Source organism: Monodelphis domestica, chromosome 5, assembly GCF_027887165.1.
Source record: "Monodelphis domestica isolate mMonDom1 chromosome 5, mMonDom1.pri, whole genome shotgun sequence".
Lineage (NCBI taxonomy): Eukaryota > Metazoa > Chordata > Mammalia > Didelphimorphia > Didelphidae > Monodelphis > Monodelphis domestica.
The window spans coordinates 71881805-71897861 of record NC_077231.1 but is presented as its reverse complement, the minus strand read 5'-3'; the positions used below and the strand labels follow the sequence as shown (position 1 = coordinate 71897861).

Genomic DNA, 16057 nt, shown 5'->3' with positions numbered 1-16057 from the left:
TTGGGACATGACTGAAACTACTGAACAACATGGTAGCCAACAGGCAAGCTACTTTCCGTCTAGTCTCTTTTCTCCTTTTCCATTTCTGTCTTTCCATATTCTCTGTGATTCACCTTTAAGATTTTATGAGATTGCTCTAGAACTTAAATTAAAAAAAATTAAAATATTCAATGACCATTCTTGATTCCTGATGAATCAATTTTGACATTAACACTAGACAATTTCTCTCTGATCCTTGTGGTTGCATGTTTTGATTTCCTCTGCCCTTTAAGGTTTGTACAATGTCTAGAAATTTCTCCTTAAGATGATTGGAAACCTAGATGTGAATGTACCAAAGAACAGGAATGAGTCTGAAAGGAAGATCAGACATAGCTGGTCTTTGTTCCAACTCAGTGGAAGGAGTGCCCACATCAAATTACAGATCCATCAAATTACACATGCCAATTCTCTTGAATTTTAGGTAGTTTTGTCTCTGGAGTTGATTAGACATGAGTGACTAGATTTGATAGATGTTCTCCGAGGTCCTTCTTCTAATGCTAATATTCCATGATCCTGTGTCTTTAGCAATCCCCAGGGACTTTGACAGGCTTATGAGCATCACAAAAAAATGGGCTCTCCAATCATTATTATGACTTAATGTTACACACATGAGCCTATCCATTTCAAATAATGAAATGCAAAATTAATTTTATTTTTGTTAAAGGCTCTTCTTCCCTTTGCCTTTCCCTTCCTTCCTTTTTCTTAAAAATTAAAAAAAAAAAGGACGTATAAACGTTCTGTATTACCACCGAAAAAATGAGCTGGGTTTCTGCCTCTTGGATGACCAAGTTTGGTAAATCACTAGAACGGGTTCTTACCTTAACGCTAACAAAGAACCTTAGTTTCCCTTTCACAAAAGGGTTGGTTCACTGGCAGTCTGATCTTTCCAGGCTGGCTGATATAACAGGTACTTGAGTATGAAAAGCTTCGAGCCCGGTGAGTCAGAGGGAAAGGGAAAAAGAGGGGGAAGACATGAGCTCACAATAGTGAGGCTGGCACAGGTAAGATGAGAGGAGAGAAGAAGGGAAAGGAGGGACTTTCTCTTTGGACTCCAAGAAGAATGCGCGCGCGCGCCTGAGTGCACGTGCATCTGTACGTCCGCGTGCGTGGTCACGTACGCTCTCCGCTCACCCTAGGCAGAACTGCTCTGTAGAGTAAAGTTAGCGCTAACCACTTATGAAAACAACCCCCGCCTTTCTTTTCCTTCTCTCTGCCAGGAAGTTTTCGCCTCCAAGAGGAAGCCTCACCTTTTCTCGATTCACTTAAAGTGTTAGGTGAGATCACCGGGCTGAACTCATTCAGTTTCATAAACCAGAGCATCAACAAACAAATTTTTTCTCCTACACGACCGTGGGCTTGTGGGTACCCGGCATTCCTGGACCTCAGGTGGAGTATTGAAGTTGGCTCTGAGATAGCTTTCCATTATCTAGGTAGGACAGGGACTCAATCTTTTTTGTGTCCGAGTCCCTTTTGGCAGTGACTGGTGTAACCCTGTAGGCTCCTTAGAATCACCATTTTAAATGCATAAAATATAATGTATAGGCTAAGAAAGGAAGCAATTACATTAAAATAAAGATGTATTCCCCGCCCCCCCCCCCCCCCCCCCCATTCACGTTCACAGAGCCCAGATTAAAAAACTGCTGTCTAGGGGTATTAGCATTTCAGAGCTCATCGTCACCGTGTTCCTTTGTCTATAGCTCGGGCTCTTTCCTAAACTTTGTCAGGATGGCCATCGAGTAACAAAGTAGACTCGGGTGTCCTTTTACCCCTTGGGTCCCTGGCAGCTCCCTGAGGAGGTGGGATGAGAGACTTTAGGCAGTCTCCAGGAAGGAAGTAGAGGAGGTAAAGCCAGTGGGGGAGGTATGTGGCTAAGAATGGGTGCCTGGATAATCCCACAGACTATACAATCAACCTTTGAATAACAGAGAATGGAGTGGTTTGCTGCCTCCCTTCCTGCCTTCCTACTCATTCCTCAGTCTCTTGTAGACTGCCTCCTGGGTCCACCACAGCCACCGAGACAGCTCTTAGAGGTGGTGATGGATGAGTTTTGAATTGCCACATGTCATGATTTTTTCCCATTTCCGGTCTTTCTTGATCTTCTTAACTTTTGTCGGCAGCAGATAAGAAGGGTGTGTAGCCTAACTTTGACTACCTCAGTGATCTCTGGGCAGTAAACTTCATTTTCTTCACCTGTTAAATGAGAGGGGTTGGAGAGGTCATCTCCGAAGTCTTTCTGATCTGTGATCCTATAATTACTCACTCCTTCCATGACTTCCCTAATACTAATTTTGCCTGCATCTCCTCCAAACTCTGACCACTTCTTCATTTCTTTTGGTTGCCCATTATTCCATTTGTTCCCTAGCATGGACATCTCTTCTGAGTCCTTTTCTTTGTCCTCTACAATTACTTCTCTGCTGATCTCATCTGGTTCTAGGGGTTCAGTTATTTCTACAAGTGACCCCCAAATCTATTTAATCCAGTTCTAACCTCTTTCTTAAACTCTACATCTTTACCTCTATTTGTTGGCTGTCTGTCTGGTTCTTCTATTAGCATGTCAAACTCAATATGTTCAAATGCTCTCTGAACCTGCCCCTCTGTCCAACTTTCTAATTAAGGTTCCAAGATTAACTTTCTCTTGAAGGTACTAATAGCCCAACTCATAACCCTAGTCATCCTTGGCCCTTAAACCTTTCCCTCACCTCATTTTGCATTAGCTACTAAGTCTTCTTGAATTTATCTTCACAGCATCTTTCCCAAACATCCTTTGGATTCCACTTTTTGCCTGGACCATTTTTTTTGTTATTTTTTTCCTCCAAATTCTATGTAGAAACAATTTTTTACAATTGTTCTCTGACATTATGTGATTCAGATTCTCTCCAACCCTCTTTAAGGTGGTAAATAGTCGATTATAGGATTTACCAGTGCTATCATGCAATATGTATTTCCACATTCTTCATGGTGAAGACACATATACATACAATAAAAAACTCACAAAGGAACTAAAATGAAAGATGGTGTGCCTTGATCTGCAGTCAGAGTCTAACATTTCTTTTTGTCTGGACTATTATCATTACCTTCTAACTGGTTTTTCTGATTCCACTCATTCATCCTTCATATAACTTTCAAAAGCATGGATAAAGCCACATCACTTGTTTGCTCAAAGACCTTCGAAGAGATCCTTCTTGTCTTTAGGAACAAATACATATTTTTCAGTATGGCATTGTAGACCATCTGCAATCTGACTCCAGACTACTTTTCCAGTCATTTACTATTTCTCCCTTTTGTAATCTATTGTGGTTATTGTTGTCATGACCCTATTTGAGGTTTTCTTGGCAGGGATGCTTTATAAGTATTATCTCATATGACATGCATGACAACCTTATAATATTGATGCTATTATTGCCTTGATTTTACAGTTGAAGAAACTGAGGCAAAGAGAAATTAAGTGACTTGCTTAGGTCACATAGCTAGACTCTATACTTAATAGTCTACTGCACTAATAACATTTCACTTACTATGTGTCAGGCATTGTGCTAAATACTTTGCAATTGTTATTAAATTAAATTAGATGAGAATTTGATTCTCACAATAGCCCTCAGAGATAGGTGCTGCTGTTTTCTCCATTTACACATAAGGAAACCAAGGTAAATAGAGGTTAAGTGATTTGTCCAGTGTCATACAATAATAAGTGTCTGAAACTGTATTTGAACTCAGGTTTTCCTGATTCCAGGCTCAATATTATATCTACCACACTACTAGCTGTCCCTAGAATTGTTGTTGTTCGTCAATTCAATTGTGTCCAACTTTTCACGACCCCATTTAGATATTCTTTTGGTAATGATACTGACGTGTTCTGCCATTTTTGTTTTCTTCAGTTCATTTTACAGATGAGAAAATTGAGGCCAATGGGTTAAGGGACTTGCCCAGGATCATACAGCTAGAAAGTATCTGAGATCAGATTTGAACCCAGGACCTCCTATCTCCAGGCCTGACTCTCTATCCAATGAGACACCTAAATGCCTCTATATTTTTTGTCAATTTCTATGAAGGTAAGGAATGCATTGGGCTAGATCTTCTCTGGACTGTCTGTCTGTCTATCTCTATCTCTTTATCTATATGCCTCTTCTTCTCTGGATGATATCTCCCAGAAGACTAGGTTCCAGACCCACATTTGGGCAGGCAAAAATTCTCACTACACTTTCTAGTCTCAATTTTTTGAGCATGACAGATTGATCAGGGGGCCTGGTCCTACCTCCTCAAGGTTTATGTGGGTAGCTGAAGGATTCCTGTCACCAGGGCTTTAAAAAGGAATGCTGAAAGAAATATTTTTGGAAGAATGATTTGTGTATGTCTGCCTCTAGAGAAAGAACTGATAAACAGATACTAGAGAGATATAATTTTATATATACATATATCTTTTTGTTAAATGATGCCTTCCATAGTGCAGGGAAGAAGGAGTTAATTGGGTATTTAAAAAAATAAACAAATTAAAAAAAAGGAATGCTTGTAAGAAGATGAGGGAGAGAAGGAAATAAAAATGGCATGGCATGTCTCATCTTGTGGAATGTATGGACATTTGAGATTCCCCCACCCCTCCTGACAAACTCAGAACTACATACTGACTTAGATGGCAGTGATGCACCTTTAGGAGGGTTCTTTAAAAAGATGTATGTGTAGGAGGCAGCTAGGTAGCTCAGTGGATAGAATGACAGACCTAGAGAGAAGAGGGCCTGGGTTCAAATCTGGCTTGAGACATTTCCCAGCTGTGTGTCCTTGGGCAAGTCTCTTAATCCCATTTGCCTAGCTGTTACTGCTCTTCTGGCTTGGAACCAATACACAGTATTAATTCTAAGAAGGCAAGAGTTTAAAAAAAATGCATATTCTGGAGGATAGAATGCCAGAATTAGAGTTGGGAAGATCTAGCCTCTGACAATTACTAGCTGGGTGACAACAGACAAAGCATTTCATTACTCTAAGCTTTAGTTTCTTTATCTGTAAAATGCATTGCACAGGGTTATTGTTTACACTTGGATTAATAATGTGTATAAAATGCTTACAAATTTAAAGTGCTGTATTATTTTTAGTTATTAGAAATCAATTATTAGGTATTAGAAGGACATCCAGGCCAATGCCTTCATTTTACTGAAGAAGAAACAGAGGATAAATGACTTCATTGTGAGAAGGAAAGGAGTGTTTATTAAATGTTCACTATTAGGTGCCTTGAAGAAGGTAGATGGCTCAATGGATAGAGTGCTGGGCTTGCAATCAAGAAGACCTGAGTTCAAATTTGGTTTCAAACACTTAATTGCTGTATGACTTTGGGCAACTCACTTAACAGTAGTTGTATGACCTTGGGCAAGTCACTTAATCTCTATTTGCCTTAGGCCATTGGAAGAGGAAACAACAAACCACTGCAGGATCTTTGCCAAAAAAAAAAAATCCCAGACAGGGTCATGAAGGGTTAGACATGATTGAACAACAATGACATTATGTGCCAGGGATTGTGCTGAGCCTTTTACAAATATTATCTCATTTTTTCTTTACCTCACAACAACTCTCAGACATAAGTACTATTATTATTCCTGTTTTACTGCTGAAGAAAGTGAAATAGCTTGACAAATATTATATCATTTGATTTGTAACAAATAGAGCTGTTAGGTAGCTCAATGGATAGAGTGCAGGACCTGGAGTCAGGAAGACTCATCTTTCTGAGTACAAAAACTGTCCTCTGACACTTATAGTTGTTTGACCCTGGACAAGTCACTTTACCATGTTGGTCTCAGTTTCCTCATCTGTAAAATGAGCTGAAGAAGGAAATGAAGAACAACTCCAGTATCTCTGCCAAGAAATTCTAAAAGGGATTATGAAGAACTGAATAATACTAAAAAAATGACTTCACAACAAACTATTATTATCCTCAATTTACAACTGAGGAAGCAGAGGCAGAAATTACGTGACCTGCCCAAGTCTGTGCAGCAACTAAGCATTTGAGGCTGGATTTGAATTCAGCTCTTAAAGTTCAGGCTTGGTGCTCTATCCACTGTGATTCCTAATTGCCCTTTATTGCACTGAATTTCAGCAATGTTCTTTTCTACCTTTTGTGAATGATTTACCTGGTCCCTCTCTCCCCGTAAGGGGATGCTGAAGAGTTAATAAGTCGGTTCCCCAACTGCTTAGATCCTTCTATCTCCCAGAAGCAGCCAGAGTAGCATGGAGAGACTGGACTCCAAGTTGGGGGCCAGAGGAAGTGTTTTGGAGTGATGTCAAAATGAAGCCTGTGTTTTATGTCTCTTGCTTGATGCCTCTGGGTATTACAGTGCTTTCTATTTTAAGTAAATTGTTCTTTTGCAGGAGATGTGGTCATGGGATTCAGTAATGATTGGGCCAGGAAGAGAGAACAACTTAGGGGAATTGGGAGCTTTTTGAGCATTGTTGAGAATAATTTTGATCCCAAAGCTCAAAAGATTTTGGGGGTAGCAATACAGATATGACATATGAACATCCTTATTATCTGGGTCTCAGTTTCCCTATTTTAAAAATAAGTGGGATGGACTAAATGACCTTTGAGGTTCCTTCCAGCTATAGATCTATGACCTTGTAAACCTATTTAAAAATATATATGTGATTTGCATTATGAGCTTAGTTTTTCAAACTACATTTTTCCAAAAATCAACTGTGATAATATTTATAAAACTCAACACAGTGCCTACCACATGGTAGGTAGGTGCTTAATAAATGCTTGTTCCCTGCCTTTCAATTCCATGGAAAATCATTAAACGGATGATAAAGTGGGAAGATCAACATGGCTTCAGCTCTCTGCTACTAATGAGTAGTGTGACTTTGAGAAAATCAACTCGCTTTCTAGGCTTTTTGCTTCATGTCTAAAATGAGGAGTTGGGGCTAAGGTGGCCTCTGAGGTCTCAGCATCTTTGATTCTGTGTTTGACCTTGGGTAAGACACTAACTTTCCTGGACCTCAGTTGCTATCTATAAAATGAGAGCATTGAACTAGATGCCTTCTGAGGTCCCTTCCATCTTAATAGTGATGATCTAGTGTGCAACCTCAGCAGTCTTATATGAGAAACACAAGTTTGCCATGTGTGGTCAGTAGGTAGGAAGGCAGCCTCTCAGAGGTTAGCTGCATCAAACAGCTTGGTCTTGGGTACCAAAGGCCCAGGAAGAGACTGGCTATCTGGGGAGCATGCCCCTTTAACTTGATTGTTTTCATTTGCTCCCATTTCCTCTCCTCTGACAATGGAGCCACTTTCCCACTCAGAGCTGCCCTCTTCTCACTGCCAGTCACCCACCAAACTCTCCCAGTCTCCCCCGATCCACCCTCATTAAGAAGGGGGGCATTGCGTCTCACAGTACTCAATTCCCTATCCTTCTTTCTGATTACAAAAACAATGTGCTCTCTGTCTATTTTTTTTTTTTTTTGGTTCACTTTTAAGTCATGCTCTCATTGGCAGCTTGAAAGAACACTGCTCACTGTCATACAAGGCCCCGATTTATCTCTGGGCTGCCATTTCAAGTGGGGGACTGGTTGTTCAGCTGAGACCCAGCAGGCTGTGGTATATATGAGGTCTTGGAGATCTGACAAGTTGGTTAGCACCATCTGTTAAAACTTTACACTCGTGGGACTAGAAAAACTGAGATGGAGAGGGTTTTTTTTTTTAACTGTAAGGTTTTTTGTTTTTGTTTTTTTAATTCCCAAGAGAACATCTGTGCTGTGATACCTTGTATTCACTTTGCTATAAACAATGTAGTGAGATAACTCATGCTATTTACCTGAGATGGAGCTAGTGTAGTATCTGGGTACATGAATGTATATGTGTAGATCCCTGTCCGTGTGCCTGGTGTGTGGCTTGTGTCATTCAGCACCAAAGGATCCTGTAGTCAGTCTTCTGCCATGGAGAGAGGTTGAATTGTTATGAAGGAGGTGACAGAATCTCCAAGATGTTCTGATGTTAACTTTCATCTGTTCCCACTCTTGGTGTGTGCGTGGGGTGGGATGGAGGAAAGAAAACTCCTGTTAAGAGTCAGACATATTTTGGGTATTTGGATGTGAAATGTGGAGTGAGATGAGCAGACCTTTATACTTCCTTCCAATGAAAACCCAGGATTTGGGCCAAAATTTGCTATTTGCAGTGTCTGGTCCATTTGGCATTTCCAAATGGGGCTTGCCCCAAACATCTTACACATTCCTGGCCTAATGAATAAAGGGGAAGACTGGGATTCAGGAAGACTTGTATTAAAGTCCTTCCCTAGATACATATTGACTGTGAGCTGGGGCAAGTCACCTGTATGGGCCTCAGTTTCCTCATATGTAAAGTGAGGAGGTTGGATTTTAAGATTTTAAAAGCCCCTTCTAGTACTAATTCTATGATTTATTTTTGATTCTCTGAGTGCCAGGCTGATGATTTCTTTCCCAAGAATTCACTGCTCGCCATATTTTTCCTTGAACCTCAGAGCCAGGATTTTGACTGATGTTTCTGGGCATCTTCATGTTGGCATTTCTGTTAGGAGATAACCAGTGGCTTCTCTCTATTTTTACTTTGCCCTCTTGTTCTGATAGATCTGGTCAATTTTTACTTATGATTTCTTGAAAGATCCAAGACTATTTTTTTTGACTATGGCTTTTGACTGTGGCTTTAACAACTATTCAGAATTCCAGTTTGAGTCTGCTTGTAGATGTTCAGTTATCTTTTTTTTTCTGGGTTTGTGTCTTGAGAACACCAGGATTAACAGAATACTTTACTGGCTTGTCTTACAATATCTTGAAATATAGTGTGACAACCTTTTATAAATAATGGTTTTCAAAGAGTACATTGACTCTTAAATGGCCTCTTCCTTGCCTATTTTATAAACCTTTTTTGGGGTTTGTTTTTAAATCCTTACCTTTTTTCCTAAGGCAGAAGAGTGGTAAGGGCTAAGTAAAGAATGTGGGTAAAGTGACTTGCCCAAGGTCACAAAATCTAGGAAGGATCTGAGGTCTAATTTGAACCTAGGACCTCCCATCTCCAGCTACCAAACCACCTAACTGACTCTTGGCCAGTTGTTTTTGATACTAGATATTTTATATTTTCTTCTTTTTTTTTTACTCAATCATTTAATTTCCTTGTAATTTGTCTTCCTGTCTCAAGAAGTCATTGATTTCTGTTTGGTTTGTACTAGTTTTCAGGGATTATAATATATTTAGCAAATTTTACCACTTTCTTCTCTACATTTCATTTTTGGGTTCCACTTATCATTGAACAGTAGTGACCCTCCAAGATACATGTTATAATCAACTTATTCCAAGGAATCTTTGTTTCCCAACCAGGGCAGTATTTTTTTCTCTGTGTCTCTTATTAGGTTAGTTTCCTTGGAATAATTGGGAAGATCTCTTCCATCTTTTGGGTTCAGAAAGATTTAATTGAGAATGTAGCATTTAACTGGCACAGATGACAGATGGAGAAGTAGAGAGGAGAAAGAGAGGGCATACCAGATGTAGGGAACATAATAAGCAAAATCTCAGAGGTGGGGAAGCATGGGTGGTGAGGTAAATTAAGTGCTGGAGCTGAAAGCTGTAGACTTGAGTGCAAATCCATTCTCAAAACATTTACTAGTTGTGTGATCTGGGACAAGTCACTTAAGCTTTCTCAGCCTTAGTTTCCTCATCCGCAAAATGAGGATAATAATATTACCTACCTTCCAAGGTTGTTGTGAGGATCAAATGAGATATTTTCAAAGTGTGTTGCAAATCTGTAATCTATATAAATGAGATTGATGATGATGATGATGATGATGATTTTCCCGGTGTGGTTGGATTATAGAGTACAAAAAGGAGAAAAATGCAAGATAAGATTGGGAAGGTGGTATGGAGTTGGGCTGTGGTTTGAACTCTAGACTAGAATATTTAAATCTTAGAGTTGAAGGGATCTCAAAGTTCATTTAGCCACGCCTCAACTAAAACCAAGAATCCTGCCTACAACATTATGAAGCTGCATAGTAGAGAAACATTGTTGGAATTAAAGTCTGAGGATTTGGGTCTGAACCTTGACTCTCCTACTTATCTGTGTGACCTTGGGTAAGTCATTTAGTCCTCTATGTCTTAGTTTCCTCTTCTGAAAAAATATGTGGGAGTTCAGCTAGCTCTAATCTTTGACTTTGATAAATATTTATCTACTGTTTCTTTGAATCCTTCTATTAATGGTGAGGGCAGTTAGGTGGTACAATGGATAGAGTTCCAGGCCTGGGGTCAGGAAGGTCTTAATTCAAATCCAGCCTCAGATACTATTACATGTGGGACCCTGGACAAGTCGTTTAACCCTGTTTGTCTCAGTCTCCCCATCTGTCAAATGATCTAGAAAAAGAAGTGGCAAACTCCTATACAATCTTTGCCAAGAACACCTTTAAATGGGGTCATGAAGAGTTGAACATGACTGAAAATTAATGGGGAATTCACAACTCATCAAAACAATAAATGTTAGAAGCTCTTTACACCAGGAGTTCCCTTCCCTTAGATCTCCATCACCTCATTTCTCCTTGTTAACATCAAATCCTTCCAGGCTCCCTGGATCCCATTTCATTTTTGAACAGCTCTTATGCTTAGGAAGTTTTTCCGTATGTTAAACTGAAATCTCCCTCCCTGTAGGCGTTTGGGCTTTATTTGGTAGTCAGTGCCTACTGAAATGCCTTCTATTTATATCTACTCTATCTCCCAGGAGGAAGTGGAGCAAAGATAGTTTAAGTGACTTGCCTAAAGTCACACAGGAAGTCAGTGGAGAAGCTAAGCTTTTGACTATCTCCTTTAAAGTCCCAGCCACTAGATAAACTGCTCTCTATCCTTCCTTGTTCTCTTGCTGGGATTGTATTCTTTTGATCTCTGAAATCTAAGGGGGGAAAATCTAATCCCAGAAATCAGTCTAGCCTTTGAACTCCATAGACAGTCTTCCAAATTGATCATATGCTGTGGGGTGGGGGGGAGGAAAGGGGGGGAATTCCCCAGAGCAGAATGAATATAGTTATCAAATCTTTAAAGTCTCAAAGCATGATTTTCTACTGTGAAATCTGAGTCATTGGTCCCATTCCAGTTTCCATGTGAGTGGATGAAAGTGATTTTAATAAGGGCAATGACTTCTAAATGGCATTTTGGTCTTAGAAATTTAGAGTATATTTTGCCTTTTTTATCAAACTTGCCATAGTATTTAACTCAGTGGAAGGACCTGTAGATACCATCCCTGGGAGCTTCCATGTTCTTTTCTTTTAACAGTGGTCCTAAGAAGTGGAACCTTCTGAGATTTTTGCATTATTATCATGAAATCTAAGAAATAAGGTAATTTTGTAGTTTTGTGCCTTCAGTGTGTATTCCAATTCCTCCAAATGCCTCCCTCCCAATCATTGTCATAGGAGACAAATATCTATGTATAGCAGCTTGGATCAGTGAAGGTACAGAGAGAACTCAAAAAGAGTTTTATTGTTTATTTTTATTGTAATTTTCAATTCCCCCTTCCCACAATTTAATTATAGTCTAATTTTTGTCAGACTCTGGGACTGTGGGCTTGTGACAGTTTTTATGTCTAGTTTAGGATTCATATCTTGAATAATCAGTAACATTAAGCCTTATCTTTCTCCCCCTTATCTAGACTTCCTATGACTGTCCTTCCTGTTTTTCAGGACTAAACAGCACATTCATTGTCTTCTCATCTTTTTTCCTTAGACCTGATATCTAAATCATTTGTGAAATCTATTGATTCTTTAAAAAAAAAAAGGCAAAAGCAACAACAAACCAAAGCCAAACAGTTATATTGCTGTCTTTTTTTTCATGCTCAAATAATTTCTTGTTATTTCTCCTTTTCTGAAAGTCCTGTACCCTAGGGTCAGAGGCTAAGCACTGGAAGAGACCTCAGAGGTCATTTAGGTCATCCTACTTTTCCATTTTACAAGTGAGAAAACGTTTGGAGAAATTGTGACTCATCCACATTCTTGTTCACTCTATCAGACACCTCACACTGTAGGATTTAACCCTTTTAGCCCTTCAACTCTCACCTTGGACGTTTCTGACTGCTTGGCCAATGTTTTATGTAAAGCCCATTTTATCAGTTTGGCTCCTTCTCCTTACTCCCCTGCCATAGTTTTGCCAGGTACTTTGCCACCTTTTCTATCTGTATCCCTCCTCCCCTTTCCAGTTTTGGAACCATAATAAAATAAATTCTTTCCTTGCTCCTAGAGATGTTATGTCAACCTATTGTTCCATGGCATCAAAGATGCCAGGGTCTTCTACTGCATCCTGGACCACCATCACCAGTCATTTTGACTTTTATCTTGCCACTGGACTTGGATGACTCTGGAAGAAAAAGTGATGCTGATGAACTTTGCACAACTCTGTCTCATTTAAATCAAGTTCATAAGCAGGTCAAGACATCACCTATCCCTGAACATCAAGATGCCATTGGTCCTCCTCAAAAATGAATTACCACTACCATCCCCACTACCACCCAACAACAAGGACCATGACCACTGCTCCCTTGTGTCTGTTCTTTCTATCCCTGTTAGAATGTAAACTCTACCAGGCCTCAAGTTGGGAGGACCTGGGTTCAAATGTGACCTCAGACACTTCTTAGCTATGTGATTCTGGGCAAGTCACTTAATCCTAATTGCCTGGCCCTTGCAGCTCTTCTATTTTAGAAGTGATACTAAGACAGATGATGTTAAGGGTTTGGAAAAAAAAGGAAGTAAACTCTTTGAGGGCAGGGGCTATCTCTCTTTTTATTTAAATACTTTATTTATTTAAATACTCAACACTTAATACAATGCTTGGCAAATAGCATTAATACTTTTTTATTCATTCATTCATTCAATTGTTAGAACTAGGATTAAAATCCAGATACTCTGATTCCAAATTCAGCACAATTTTATTTTTTAATAATATATCATTTTTCTCCTATTAATTTTTAACAACCTTAAAAAAGTTTTGAGTTCCAAATTTTATCACTTCTTCTGTATTCCTTCCCTTCCTCGCCTGCCTGCTTTTCTCCCCTCCCTGAGATAGTAAGTAATCTGATATAGAATTTATATGTGCAATCATGTAAAAAATCATTCCATATTAGTCATTTTGTGGAAGAGATCTCAAATTTGTGAAAAGAGGGAAGAAAATGAAATATATGTTTCAGTGTGCATTCAGACTCTTATCAGTTCTTTCTCAGAGAGCAGATGGCATTTTTCATCATGAGTCTCCAGAATTGTCTTGGATCACTGCATTGCTGAGAATAACTAGGTCATTCTCAATTGTTCATCAAGAAATATTGATTTCAATGTGTACAATATTCTTCTTGTTTGGCTTACTTCACTTTGCATCAGTTCAAGTAAATCTTTCCAGATTTTTCTGAAATCATCCTACTTGTCATTTCTTCTAGTACAATAGTATTCCATCACTGTTCTATACCACAACTTGTTCAGTCTTTTCCCAATTGATGGACAACTCTTCAATTTCCAATTCTTTGTTACCACAAAAAGAGCTACTATAAACAGTTTTATACAAATTAGTTATCCCTCTTCTTTTTAAAAACCTCTTTAGGACATAGACCTAGTAACAGTATTGATGGATCAAAGAGTATACAGCTTTAGAGTCTTTTGAGCATAGATCCAAATTGTTCTACAGAATGGTTGGATCAGATTACAACACCACCAATAGTGTATTAGTGTCCCAATTTTCCTGAATCCCTTCCAACATTTGTTGTTTTCTTTTTCTATGGTATTAGTCAATCTGATAGGTGTGAGCTATGGTACTTCAGATATATTTTAATTTGCATTTCTCTAATCAAGAATGACTTAGAGCATTTTTTTATATGACTATAAATGACTTTGATTTTTCCATCTGAAAAATGGGTTCATTTTTTTAGCACTCTTAAAAACCTCAGATCATCTCATTTTTACAGGCAAAAGCAATTAACCATAACCAAATGACAAAATGATGGAGTCTGACAGTGCATAGCACATAGTAAGCTTTAATAGTAAGTAAACTTAATAAATATTTGTTGATTGACTGACCGTTAATCATTCCCCAATTGTAATCCTCCTTCTTTCTCTCTTTATTTTTAACACTTACTTTGTCTTAGAATCAATACTAAGTATCTGTTCCAAAGCAGAAGAGTGACAAAGACTAGGCAATTGGGATAAAGTGACTTGCCCAGGATCTCACAGCTTAGGATCTCATAGCTGTCAGATCAAATTTGAACACAGGACCTCCTTGGTTCTCTATATCCAGATCTGGCTCCCTATATCCACTGACCCATCTATTTGCCCCAATGCCCCTTTTCTTTACCATGGGAAAGAAAGTATATTTCTTTTTTTATTCTACAAGCCCAAGATTTTTTTAATTTTTATTTGGTCATTTCCAAACACTATTCATTGGAAACAAAGATCATTTTCTTTTCTTCCCTCCCCCCTCCCACCACCTCTCCCATAGCCCACGCGTGATTCCACTGGGTATCACATGTGTTCTTGATTCAAACCCATTTCCATGTTGTTGCTACTTGCATTAGAGTGTTCATTTAGAGTCTCTACTCAGTCATATCCCCTCCACCCCTGTAGTCAAGCAGCTGCTTTTCATCGGTGTTTTTACTCCCACATTTTATCCTCTGCTTGTGGATAGTGTTTTTTAGATCCCTGCAGATTGTTCAGAGACATTGCATTGCCACTAATGGAGAAGTCCATCACCTTCGATTGTACCACAATGTATCAGTCTCTGTGTACAATGTTTTCCTGGTTCTGCTCCTCTCGCTCTGCATCACTTCCTGGAGGTCGTTCCAGTCTCCATGGAATTCCTCCACTTTATTATTCCTTTTAGCACAATAGTATTCCATCACCAACATAGACCACAATTTGTTCAGCCATTCCCCAATTGAAGGGCATCCCCTCATTTTCCAATTTTTGGCCACCACAAAGAGCACAGCTATGAATATTCTTGTACAAGTCTTTATCCTTATTATCTCTTTGGGATACAAACCCAGTAGTGCTATGGCTGGATCAAAGGGCAGACAGTCTTTTATCACCCTTTGTGCATAGTTCCAAATTGCCCTCCAGAATGGTTGGATCAATTCACAACTCCACCAGCAATGAATTAGTGTCCCTACTTTGCCACATCCCCTCCAGCATTCATTACTTTCCTTTGCTGTTATGTTAGCCAATCTGCTAGGTGTGAAGTGATACCTCAGAGTTGTTTTGATTTGCATCTCTCTGATTATAAGAGATGTAGAGCACTTATTAATAGTTTTGATTTCTTTGGCTGAGAACTGCCTGTTAATGTCCCTTGCCCATTTATCAATTGGAGAATGGCTTGATTTTTTTGTACAATTGATTTAGTTCTTTGTAAATTTGAATAATTAAACCTTTGTCAGAGGTTTTTATGAAGATTGTTTCCCAATTTGTTTCTACCCTTCTGATTTTAGTTACATTGGTTTTGTTTGTACAAAAACTTTTTAATTTGATGTAGTCAAAATTATTTATTTTACATTTTGTGACTCTTTCTAAGTCTTGCTTGGTTTTAAAATCTTTCCCTTCCCAAAGGTCTGACATATATACTCTTCTTTGCTCATCTAATTTACTTATAGTTTCCTTCTTTATGTTCAAGTCATTCACCCATTCTGAATTTATCTTGGTGAAGGGTGTGAGGTGTTGATCCAAACCTAATCTCTCCCACACTGTCTTCCAGTTTACCCAGCACTTTTTATTAAATAATGGATTTTTGTCCCAAAAGCTGGGGTCTTTGGGTTTGTCATAAACTGTCTTGTTGAGATCATTTATGCCAAGTCTATTTATTCCACTGATCATCCTTTCTGTCTCTTAGCCAGTACCAAATTATTTTGATAACCACCGCTTTATAGTATAGTTTGAGATCTGGGACTGCAAGTCCTCCTTCCTTTGCATTTTTTTTTTATGATTTCCCTGGATATCCTTGATCTTTTGTTCTTCCAAATGAACTTAGTTATGGTTTTTTCTAATTCAGTAAAGAAGTTTTTTGATAGTTCAATGGGTAT

General features: G+C 38.8%; 1 long non-coding RNA gene across 1 annotated transcript in view; it reads left to right on the top strand.

The window, feature by feature from the left end:
• Positions 1-1180: 1180 nt before the first annotated feature.
• Positions 1181-16057, top strand: part of LOC130454499 (uncharacterized) — a 56455-nt gene continuing 41578 nt past the window's right edge. Inside the window, exons 1-2 of the long non-coding RNA XR_008912100.1 lie at positions 1181-1425; positions 3915-4088. This is a non-coding gene — a long non-coding RNA (uncharacterized LOC130454499). The remainder of the gene's footprint in view (positions 1426-3914; positions 4089-16057) is intronic.